Genomic DNA, 10,543 nt, shown 5'->3' on the forward strand with positions numbered 1-10,543 from the left:
AGCGGCTCCCTCTGCCCTTCTCCCTAAAGCGTAGCGCCCCCGGCCGTCGGGCGGCGCTCAGGCGGGGGCCCATTTCTGGTTATCGCTTCTCGGCCTTTTGGCTAAGATCAAGTGTAGTATCTGTTCTTATCAGTTTAATATCTGATACGTCCCCTATCTGGGGACCATATATTAAATGGATTTTTAGAACAGGGAGATGGAAGAAGAGCTTGCTCTGTCCACTCCACGCATTGACCTGGTATTGCAGTACCTCCAGGACCGGTGCACTTCCCTTTGGGGATATTTGGCTTGTATCAAAAAATAGAAACAAATCACTGTCTGACAGAAAAAAAACAAACATGCATTTTTGGCTCTTTCTTTTGCAAAGAAAGAAGAAGATGAAGAAATGACGACAAAATAAAGCCTCCTTCTTTTTGCTGTGTCTTGTTTGCTCTTTTGCGTGGCTTCTTACTTTCTTTTCTTTTCAGCTCCTCCTCGCATGGAGCAGGAGTGCCGCCTGCTGCCTAGCCTAATTCAGTCCGAACGAGCAGATGCCTAAGAAACTCCTGTTGAAGCTGTATCCAAATAGCCTGCATAGCAAACACTGCAGCAGCAAGCAGCAAGCAGCAAATGCCTTGACTTGCTGGCTTCTTGTCACAATGGCTGGCTGGCTGGCTGGCTGGCTGGCTAAAATGACCTGAACTGAAAAGCCCAGCCACTGGCTGCTTGCTTGCTGCCTGAGTTTCATGGCAGCCCAGACGAGTCGGCTAGCAGAGAAAAAGTGGGCGGTTCCTATGCAAATAAGCAGACGAAGCCTGGTGCCGGAAAAAGAACTGGAAGCATGTGCCTTTTTGGCTGTTTGCTGGCCTTGCGGGCCCCCCGGCAGTGTGTGCGGCTGCTTTTCTTTACTCCATACAAAGTCTTTGGCTTTTGCATCCGTCGTCGTCGTCGCCGCCGCTGCTGCATAGACTCCCCGGGGCTGTGTCGGGAGGAGCGGAGGGACTGGAGGCAGGCCTGCTGGGGGAGGAGGCGAGCGGGCAGCCAGCGGCTCCCTCTGCCCTTCTCCCTAAAGCGTAGCGCCCCCGGCCGTCGGGCGGCGCTCAGGCGGGGGCCCATTTCTGGTTATCGCTTCTCGGCCTTTTGGCTAAGACCAAGTGTCTGAAACCAGAAGGCCATCAGAGAGAGGGAAGGGCCGGCACCTTTGCCTTGTGACATCGCCCCAGGGCTTAAGTCACATGCTGCTTTCGGGGTGCCGCACCTAAGCTCTTCGGGAAGGCGAGGACGTCAACGATGGCTGCGGGAGCGAGCCTGAGGAACACGCTGCGGTTCCAGGTCGTGGAGACGGAGAGAGATCGAGTGGGTCTTACCTTTTTCGTGGAGAAGGTGCTGAGAGAGATCGTGGGGCTGGATGCGGCAAAGATCTTCTGCTTGCAGGATTTCCCGAGGCAAGGAATATTCGATCTGACCCTTTGCGAAGAATGTGACTGCCTGAACGTCTTGCAGAGATGTAAGGAGGCTGCAGGAGAGCCCAATATGCGTGGGATCAGCATTGCACCAAGCTATATGATGGATGAGAGATCGGTTGTTGTTCACATGTACAACCCGTACATCTTGAAGGAAGATATCATTTTCTTTTTGAAAAGATACTGTACGGTGGTAAGAGGAGGCATTGAGATGAAGAACCCGTACAACATGTTCAATGCCAAAAGGCGGTTTTGGGTGCGCTTCAGGCCAGATGCATCATGTGTTGGAGGCGTAATGCACCCCCCGGCTAGTTTCAGCATCGGTGGAAACAGGGGTTTCCTCAATTACCCTGGACAGCCGACCTATTGTAGGAACTGCTTCAAATATGGCCACACAAGAGTCGACTGTGAAAAAATAGGGGCAGTGTGCCGTAATTGCGGAGAGGAGGGACATATGGCATCCCACTGCAGTGTCCCTAAGAAATGTGACTTATGTGGGGAAGGAGGCCATCTTTTCCGCCAGTGCCCGCAAAAGAGCTATGCACGGGCGGCGAGGGGGGGAACGGATATGAAGGACACTTTCCAAAAAGGGGGAATGGACAGTTCTTGGGGGGGACAGCCAACGGAGACCCAAAAGAGGGAGGAAGAGCTTTTTGTAGAAGCAATAGCCCGAAGTTTTGAGGTGGGGGGGGGAGATGGATTGGGAGTTCTCACCCAGGGGTCAGTAACAGATCTTTTGGGGGCAGCACAGCCGAGTTGGGGGGATCAAATGGAGGTACAGGAGGTGCAGAGTGTGGGGGTTTTGACCCAGGAAGAGCAGGGGGAGGGAATGGAGGTAACTGTGGGGGAAAAAAAAGCTCAAAAACGTAAGCAAGAGGTAGATGTAACGGAGGGTAGACAAGTAGAGATAAAGGGGGAGGGCCCGAGGGAGAAAATAGAGAAAACACCCGAAGGGGAAGCTGCTGAAGTGAGAAGTCAGAAGGTTTTATTAGAGAAAATGGAAGAGTTTCAGAAAGCAGTTGGAGATGTGGATTTTTGGGTGTGGGTGTTTAGAAAACAACATGTTGGGAGCAAGGATGCTCAAATTACAGAGAGACTAGATAAATTGATGTGTCAAAGGAAAAATATGTCTAAAGAGGCGTATGAGCAAAGCAAAAGAGGAGAGGTACAGTGGCTGGAAATTAGAGATGGGAAAAGAGTATACAAGGGGAGAGAGGGGGAAGAGTGGATGGAATTTGAGCAAGATATGGGTATTAGTGAGGGAGAGGAAACTCGTGATTTGGTGGTCTCTCCAGAGGTAACAATGGTGGAAGAAACCCTGGAAGATCGTTGTGTGGGGGGAGAGGAGAAAGACATAGTATTTACAGACTGGGCCCCGGAGATTTTAGATGGGATAGGCAGAAGTGATGGGAGCAGACCTATTAGGAAGGGGCAGGGAGACAAGGTAGAGAGAGTGGAAGAGGAGAGAGAAGTGAAGATAGGCCCGAGTGGAGTTGGAAGACGGGATATAGAAGGGCTGAGTGGTTTAGAAGAGAGCGGAAAGGTAAAATTGCGGGACTTTGAAGGGTACCCTAGCATGCTGAGAACAAAAGCCCTAGAAGTAGAAAATCCTGTAACTGCAGGAAGGAAAGGAAAAGAGGAAGAAAGAGATAGGAAGCCAATCGCTACACCAAGACGTAAAGTAGGTGGAACAAGTAGGAGTGAGAGTGAAGATGGGGTAGTGTCAGGTATTGGTGAGAGTGATAGTGATTTTGTGGGTGGGACCCAAAAACAGGGGGTAACAAAAGTAACGGAAGGGAAAAGTAGCCAAAAGAAGGTAGAACAAAAGAGCATAGTAGAAGTATGTACCAAAATAGCGGCAAACGAAGAGAGAGCGAGCTCGAGTGGTTTGGGGGAAGGAAAAAAAAAAGAATCATATTCCAAAAAAATGATAAGAGAGAAAGTAGAGGAAGTTCAAGAGATAGCGGGGAATGGAGAAGAGTGGTTGAAGTTTTGGAAAGAGATAAACCCTCTTTCTGATTGTTTGGAAATAGTAGGGTTATTAGAAAAGATAATTCAAATGAGAAAGCAGAGGACGGAGCCAGCCTTTAAAGCTTATGCAATAGAATATATGGAACGAGTAAGAAAGAAGAAGGAAAGGGCAACACGGGATCCAACCTTTTTGGGAACTATAGTTTAGTGATTTCAGTTTTTCCTTATGGAAAGAACTGCTCTAAGTGCTTGATTTTACATATAGGAAGTGAAGACATGGTGTTGGATGAATATCTTTGTTGTTTGGGGTTATTGTATGTAAGAGGGGGGTTTTGTTATTTTTTATGTGGGTGTTAAAATGTGAGATAATACAAAAAATTTTGTACATAGAGATGTTTTTGGAAATTAAGAAATATGAATTTTCTGTTAGGCTTAGAATGTTGATTGTGTGAAATAATGATAAAAAAAAAAAAAAAAATCTGTTCTTATCAGTTTAATATCTGATACGTCCCCTATCTGGGGACCATATATAAAATGGATTTTTAGAACAGGGAGATGGAAGAAGAGCTTGCTCTGTCCACTCCACGCATTGACCTGGTATTGCAGTACCTCCAGGACCGGTGCACTTCCCTTTGGGGATATTTGGCTTGTATCAAAAAATAGAAACAAATCACTGTCTGACAGAAAAAAAACAAACATGCATTTTTGGCTCTTTCTTTTGCAAAGAAAGAAGAAGATGAAGAAATGACGACAAAATAAAGCCTCCTTCTTTTTGCTGTGTCTTGTTTGCTCTTTTGCGTGGCTTCTTACTTTCTTTTCTTTTCAGCTCCTCCTCGCATGGAGCAGGAGTGCCGCCTGCTGCCTAGCCTAATTCAGTCCGAACGAGCAGATGCCTAAGAAACTCCTGTTGAAGCTGTATCCAAATAGCCTGCATAGCAAACACTGCAGCAGCAAGCAGCAAGCAGCAAGCAGCAAATGCCTTGACTTGCTGGCTTCTTGTCACAATGGCTGGCTGGCTGGCTGGCTGGCTGGCTGAAATGACCTGAAGTGAAAAGCCCAGCCACTGGCTGCTTGCTTGCTGCCTGAGTTTCATGGCAGCCCAGACGAGTCGGCTAGCAGAGAAAAAGTGGGCGGTTCCTATGCAAATAAGCAGACGAAGCCTGGTGCCGGAAAAAGAACTGGAAGCATGTGCCTTTTTGGCTGTTTGCTGGCCTTGCGGGCCCCCCGGCAGTGTGTGCGGCTGCTTTTCTTTACTCCATACAAAGTCTTTGGCTTTTGCATCCGTCGTCGTCGTCGCCGCCGCTGCTGCATAGACTCCCCGGGGCTGTGTCGGGAGGAGCGGAGGGACTGGAGGCAGGCCTGCTGGGGGAGGAGGCGAGCGGGCAGCCAGCGGCTCCCTCTGCCCTTCTCCCTAAAGCGTAGCGCCCCCGGCCGTCGGGCGGCGCTCAGGCGGGGGCCCATTTCTGGTTATCGCTTCTCGGCCTTTTGGCTAATCTCAAGTGCAGTACTGAGGCTTCAGGTACTATTTAGAAGCGTGGATCGTGGCTACGGTCCCCCACGGCTGTGGAAATGAGTCCCTAAGAAGATTTTGGGACAAGCTGGGATCAGCTTCAACTTTATGCAAATTAGCATACCCTGCAGTTCAGCTGCTTACCAATAGATGGCGTACTACGCACCAAGACTGGAGAAGACCATCAGGTTCCAGTTGGAGCAGGAGGCACGTGGAAAAATCAACCTGGAATATGTGGTGAATACCCTGCTGAGAGATCTGTTTGGTGTGCATACATCACAGATATTCTGCCTGCAAGATTTCATGAGACAAGGGTTCTTTGATGTAACCTTTATGGATGAAGATTTGTGTTTGGAGATTTTTGAAGCAGCAAAAGGTATGCTTATGCATGAGAGCTTGAAGGGGATAAGGCTGATCCCTTGTTTTACATTTGGAGAGCGTGCAATAACTGTACATATATTTAATCCCTTTGTGCCTACAAGAGATGTGTTTATGTTTCTGCAAAGATACTGTGAGGAGGTGAAAGGTGGGGAACCTCAGAGAAACAGATTTGGAATCTTTAATGGCAAGGTGAAGTATTGGTGCAAACTGAAGAAGGATTCCAGTGGAATTGGGGGAGTTATGCACCCCCCAGGGAATTTCAGCATTGGTGGAAATAGAGGATTTCTGTCTTACCCTGGGCAGCCCTCTTACTGCAGAAACTGCTTTTCATATGGACATACCAAAGACAAGTGCAAGAAATCCTCTATGGTATGCAGAAACTGTGCAAAGGAGGGGCACCATTCTGCTCAGTGCCCAGAGCCCAGACAGTGTGATCTGTGTGGAGAGAGGGATCATATTTCAAGGCAGTGTCCTGTGAAGAAATCTTATGCACAAGCTGCTGGCAGCAGGAGACCTGAGCAGAGGAGAAATGTGAGTAGAAGGGAGGAGGAGGGTGGGGCAGAGGAGGAAGAAAATGGTGGATTTAAGAGGCTGCCACATGAAGAACAGGAGGGGTCATGTGAGGAGGATGAGTCAGAGGGGGAGGAGGACAGAGTTGCTAGAATAATCCCTGAAACAGCAGAGGAGGAGCTGATGACAGAGGATGAGCAACTGAGGGAGATGGGCTGGCCAATAAGCTCCCAGGCTGATGTGACACGGGCAGAAGGGGAGGAGCTGAGCCCCCTGAAGGTGCTGGTAGAGGAGAGTGAGGAAATGGCCTCAGGGAGCAGGGCGGATGTGACATGCCAGGAAGGGGCGGGGCCTAGTTCCCTGGAGGACTCAGTACCACAGAGAGGAGAGGTAAAGGCAACAAAGAGGCAACAGGAAGTGACGCTGCGGAAAGGGGCGGGGCTTAGACCCATGGAGGAAAGAGGGTCACTGCCTCAACAAGTACTGGCAACTCAGGGAAGGGCAGAAGGGGCGGGGCCTGGCACTGTGCAGTTACAGCAAGCACAGTCACAGCCTCTGCCACAGAGGTCAAAACTAAACAGAAAGGAGGGGCTGCGTGCAGTGGAGGAAAGCAAGGCACAGCTGATGGAAGGCACAGACAAGCAGGGATTGCTGCAAAGACACAGAGACTCAGAAGAGGAGCAGGAGGATGAGCTGGTGGAGGGGACACCTCAGGAAACTGTTGGAGAGAGACCGGTGAAGAGACTGAAAGGGGAGCAGGAAAAGGAAACACATTACGTGCAATATCAAGATGTGTATAAGATTGGAGAGGAGCCTGAGCTAGTGCCTATTGAGTATGGCAATTTTGTTCTGAGTGATATGGGCAGCCCTGGAGTTTTGGAGAGGGAGTCTCTGGATTTCCAGGATGCTCAGGAGGAGCTGGAGGGGGGGGGAGGAGGGGGGATGGCAGAGACATATTTGGACAATCTGGACGCTATGTTGAAAGCCAAACTCTTGCAAGAAAGCCTGGACAATATGGAACACATGGACCAGGGGGGAGGGGGGGCTTTGAAATAAAAATGTGTGGGGTTTTTTGGTTAAGGGATGTAATGCCTTTTTGAACAATGTCTTTGTCAATCATTTCTTGCAATGTTAGGAGTGTCAAAGCGCCTCCTAGAAGAGTGATGATTTTAGATGTTTTGGCTAAACAAAAAGGGGATATTATATGTATACAAGAGTGTGGGATAACTGAAACACCAGGGGAAAAAGAATGGCAGTGGGGGGCTTCAGTGTGGTCAGGGAGCTATGAAAATAAAAATGCAGGGGTGGGGGTTTTGTTTAGAGGAAGTGAGTTCAAAATTACACAAACACAGATTATAGAACCAGGGAGGTTAATAGAGGTGTGTTTTCAATGGAGGGGGGTGGGAATGCGGTTGTTTAATATTTATGCATCACCAAATAAGGATCAAAGGGAGGCTTTATTTCAAACATTGAAACTGTTTTTGCCGGGGAAAGTTCCAACAATTGTGGTGGGGGATTTTAATTGTGTTTTAAATAAAGAGGATAGGGAAGGTGGTGCAGAGGAGAGCAGAGCGGATGGAACAAGAGCTGTGTTAAAAAACATTTTGATAGATTTTGGGTTGCGGGACGGCTTTAAAGTGTGGGGGAAGGAACCTAAAGGTCCAACATGGTTTAGTGATAAAGGGGATGTCAGGTCTAGGATAGACCTGGTGCTGATTTCCAAAGGTATGAGTGTGAGTGATTGGGAAGGAGTGAGGGTGCTGTTTTCAGATCATGTCTGTGTGAGATGCAAAGTGGAAATAGATGGTGTGGAAGCGCAGGGAAAGGGGGTCTGGAAACTGAATGTGGCTCTTTTGGAGGAGGAACAAATTAAAGAACAGTATGAGTGTGTGTATAACAGGTGGAGAGGCAGAATGAATGAGTTTAGTGGTGTGATAGAGTGGTGGGGCTGGGTCAAAAATCAAACTAAGAGATTTTTTAGAAAAGTGGGGGGGCAGAGGGCGAGGAAGCAAGCAAAGGAGTATAAACTAGCGGTGTTAAGGAGACAGTTTTTATTTAGATTAAAGGAGATGGGACAGGATGTGGATAAGGAAATACAAGAGGAGAAAAGGAAGTTCTCAAAATTGCTAGAGGCAAAAGGGAAAAAAATTATTTTTGCAGCAAAAGTGGAGCTGTTTGAGAAGGATGAGAAGTGCACGCCATTTTTCTTCAAGAAGGCCTTTGCAGAAAAAGGAAAGATGAGTGCGGTAACGAATAAAGGAGGGGATGAGGTAAGTGGTCAAGAGAATGTGATGAGGGTAGTGGAGGAATTTTATGAGGATTTATTTCAGGAAAAAAATAGGGATATCCATATGGAAAAGGATTTTTTAGATAGAATGGAGAGTAGATTAGACACGGAGGATCACCTTTTTTTGGAGAGGGATTTTAATGAACAGGAAGTGGAGGAGGTGATTCGTAAAGGGAATAAGAGAAAGACACCGGGGAGTGATGGACTACCATATGAGTTCTATCAGGTTATGTGGTATTTAATTGGACCGGAGGTAGTGAAATTATGTAAGGAAATTTTTCGCGAGGGAAGGACACCGGTGTCGTTTAGGGAAGGCATTATTACATTGATTTATAAAAAAGGAGATAAGAAGGATTTGAAAAACTGGAGGCCGATTACTTTGTTAAATGTGGATTACAAGGTGGTAGCGAAGTTAATTATGGAAAGATTAAAAACAGTTATAGATAAAATTATAGAGGAAGATCAAGTGTGTGCGGTTCCAGGTAGGCAAATAGCAGAGAATTTGGTGTTGATTAGGGATGTTATTTGGTATTGCCAGGAAAGAAGGCAATCGGTAGTAGTTGCAAATATAGATTTTGAGAAGGCTTATGATAGGTTGTCGCATGGTTTTTTGTTGGAAGTGTTGAGAACATTGGGGATTCCGGGAAAAGTTATTAGGTGGATAGGGTGTTTATATGAGGGAATAGTGAGTAAAATCCTTGTGAATGGTTTTATCTCAAGAGAGGTGCAGATTAAATCGGGGGTTAGGCAGGGGTGTCCGTTGTCACCGGTAGCTTTTATATGTGCAATGGAGCCATTGTTACATAGAATTAGGAATGACAAAGTGGTTAGGGGGGTGGAGATCCCAGGGAGTGGTGGCAGGGCTGTCAAAGCTTTGGGCTATATGGACGATTTGACAATTGTTTGTACTACGCAGTTGGCGATAAAGCGGGCCACGATGCATATTGATACGTTTTGTCAGGCGTCAGGGTTTAAAGTTAATTGGGAGAAAAGCAGGTGCAAGGCTTTTGGCGAATGGCCAGAATTGGATAGGTGTGGTATACCAATAGAGAGTCAGCAATTAAGGTTGCTGGGGGTTTGCTTTGATGAGGATTTGAAAGGAGAAAAAAGCTGGGAAAGTGTTGGCGAGAGAATAGAGAAAAAAATTCAGTTTTGGACTTTGAGGAAATTGTCATTGGAGGGGAAGGTTTTGATTACCAAGGCGGTTTTAGTGCCAATCTTAATATATTTGGGGATGGTTTTCCCTCCGGAAATGAAGTGGGTTAGAAAGATAACGCGGTTTTTGTTTGTGTTTTTTTGGAACTCTGCAAATGAAAAGAAAAAAAGACAGGTGGTTTGTAAGGATGTTTTGAAGGGGGGGAAGGGGTTCCCAGATGTGCATTTAATTTTGTTGGCAAAATATGCGCAGTTCTGTGTGAAGGTAGCAAATAGTAGGGATACAAAGGCGGCATGTCTGTGTAGGTATGCTGCAGGAGGTATGTTGAGGAGGGTGAAGTTGTTTACAGTGGATTTAACAAAACCGGTGTGTTTTATAACTCCAGCGTTTTATGGGGTGATAGAAAAGTTTATTAAGGATTTTGAGTTGTTGCAAAGTGACAGGACTATCTGGGATGATCATAGAAAGATTCAGAAGATAATAAGAGAGAAGAGTATAGGGGAGGGCATTGGAGGATTAACAGATCAACAAGCTGAACAAGTATGGAAAAATGTGTGCCAAAAAGATTTGACAAACAGCCACAAAGATGTGGCATGGATGGCGGTTCACAGATGTCTACCAGTGAGAAGTCTGCAAAAAAGAAGAGGAAAGGTGCAATCGGATGAGTGCCCAAGACAGAGGTGTAGAGGTTCAGAAGATGTGGTACATCTTCTGTGGAACTGTTTCTTTGCGAGGAATGTATGGAAATGTATGGGAAATATAATTAAAGAGCTGACTGGACTGCAAAGATTAGAGTATGAGGTAGTTATGTATGGTTTGGGTGGTTTAACAGGGAAAAAAGCCATTGTGTTGTGGAAAATCATGTGCTGTGTGAAGGAGACTTTGTGGGAGCTGAGAAATGTGTTGATTTATAACAAAAAGGTTATAGGAGTGAATGTGTGTGTAAGAATGGTTCTGGGAAAAATGTATTTTTATTTTTTGTTAGATCAAAAAAGGTGGGGTAACAGGGAAGCGGTGGATTTATGGAAAACAAAGGAATGGAATGGGTTGGTGATAAGGATTTAATCCTTTGGGAGGGAGATAGAGGAGGAGTTTGTTATAAAGTTAATTTGAAGGTATTTTCTGTTATGTTATTGAATAAAGAAATACATTATATGTGTGGATAAATAAAGGTTGCAGTTAAAATGTAAGATGTTTTGAAATGTTGGGGGTTTTGTAATGTTGGGGTGGTTTTTTATTTTTCGAAAAGTGAACTTTGTGGAAATAACGTGTGAGAAACTAATAAA

At 46.3% G+C, this 10,543-nt stretch overlaps 1 non-coding gene and 1 pseudogene across 1 annotated transcript; both read left to right on the plus strand.

The window, feature by feature from the left end:
* Positions 1–81: 81 nt before the first annotated feature.
* LOC142500714 (U2 spliceosomal RNA) lies at positions 82–272 on the plus strand. Its single transcript, XR_012803243.1, has one exon. It is a non-coding gene; the product is annotated as a U2 spliceosomal RNA (small nuclear RNA).
* Positions 273–3,827: 3,555 nt separating this feature from the next.
* On the plus strand, positions 3,828–4,044 carry LOC142500283 (U2 spliceosomal RNA; annotated as a pseudogene).
* Positions 4,045–10,543: the final 6,499 nt, after the last annotated feature.

The sequence above is a fragment of the Ascaphus truei genome, chromosome 7 (genome assembly GCF_040206685.1).
Source record: "Ascaphus truei isolate aAscTru1 chromosome 7, aAscTru1.hap1, whole genome shotgun sequence".
NCBI lineage: Eukaryota > Metazoa > Chordata > Amphibia > Anura > Ascaphidae > Ascaphus > Ascaphus truei.